General features: G+C 55.4%; 1 non-coding gene across 1 annotated transcript; it reads left to right on the plus strand.

Annotated features, from left to right (window-relative positions):
• The first annotated feature begins 1,135 nt into the window (after positions 1–1,135).
• Positions 1,136–1,218, plus strand: TRNAL-UAA. Its single transcript has one exon. It is a non-coding gene; the product is annotated as a tRNA-Leu (tRNA).
• The last annotated feature ends 302 nt before the right edge of the window (positions 1,219–1,520 follow it).

Consider the following 1,520-nt stretch of genomic DNA (forward strand, 5'->3'; position numbering starts at 1 on the left):
AGTACCAGCTTGTAACCTGGCCCCACTGCCAGCCTGGGCTCCATGCCAGCTCCAGGCTCGCCCGTTGGCGGCAGCAGCTGTGGTCACCTGCTTGCTGCACTGGGCAGTGTTGGCTGGTGCTGCCCGGCCAGAGCACTGAGCAGCCCAGAGGTGACAGTGGTAAACACTGCCCAGTGTAGCAAGTGGGGGGGCTGCAGCTGCTGTCACCATGGGCGAGCCTGAAGCCAGTGCAGGACCCAGGCTGGCAGCAGGGCCAGGTTACAAGGTAGTGCTGAGCTGGGGGTAGAAAAGCAGCCCTCCCTGCCCCATGCCCGGCACCCTACTCTGCAGCCACTCACAGCCAGCCTGGAGCTGCCTGTGCCTGCTCTGGACAGCCCCGCGTGGGCTGCGAGCAGCTGCAGTGTGGAGCACCAGCCATTGGATGGGGGAGGGGCCGCTTTCCTTCGTGCCAGGAAGGAGCCTGGGAAAAAGCTGAGCACGGGGAAAAGTGACCCCTCCCCCACCCTGTGGCCAGTGCTCCCTGCTGCAGCCACTCGCAGCCTGTGTGGCTGTCCATAGCAGGCACAGTCAGCCCCATGTGGGCTGTGAGTGGCTGCAGCACAGGGCACCGGGCAGGCAAGGGGCTGCTTTCCCCCAAACCATGCTCAGCTTTTCCTTGGGCTCCTTCCCTGCCCGGGGTCCTTTCCTGCCCTCCCCTCCCTCCCCCTTACTTGCGGTTCTGGTGTGGGGCAGCCACCTGGTCCCAGGCCAGAAGCCCCAGTTCAGGCTTCCAGCTGGGGGGGGCAGGGCTGGGGAGGCCGCTGGGCTTCCCCTGGGTCCTACTGCCCTTGGTTCCTGTCATTTTTTACAGGAACCAAGGGCAGATGAATATTAATTTTCTAAATTTTTTAGCTGCCCTGCAGGCCAGATAGAATGGCCTCATGGGCTGGATCCGGCTCATGGGCAGTATTTTGCCCACCCTGATCTAGGCAATTACAGACCCATGAGCCTGATCTTGATACATGGAAGGATCATGGAGCTGGTCCTCAAGGAATCTATGATAAAGCACCTAGAGAAGAACAAGGTGATCAGGAAGAGCCAGAACAAGTGATTCCCAACCAACCTGATTTCCTCCTTTAATAGCAAGCTCTTCTATACCAGGATGGCTGAGCGGTTAAGGTGTTGGACTTAAGATCCAATAGACACATGTCTGTGTGGGTTCAAACCCCACTCCTGGTAGTATCCTATTTTTGGATGCACACTTTGCTAGGTTTATTTGACCCCAGCAGTCTGTCTTACCCAGAGCAGGGGGGAGATGGACTTGATGATCACACAAGTTTTCTTCCAGCTCTAAACTTCTGTGAATCTGTGAAGGTAATGGAAGTAGGGCAGTGGATGTAATATACCTTGACTTTAGCAAGGCTTATGATACTGTTTACTAAGACATTCTCATTCTACTAGAGGAAAGTACTGTAACATAGATATATAACTTATTGGACCATCATGCTCAATGAGTAGTCATCAATAGCTCAATATCTATT

The sequence above is a fragment of the Crocodylus porosus genome, unplaced genomic scaffold, assembly GCF_001723895.1.
Source record: "Crocodylus porosus isolate Cpor-Errol unplaced genomic scaffold, CroPor_comp1, whole genome shotgun sequence".
In the NCBI taxonomy this organism is placed as follows: domain Eukaryota; kingdom Metazoa; phylum Chordata; order Crocodylia; family Crocodylidae; genus Crocodylus; species Crocodylus porosus.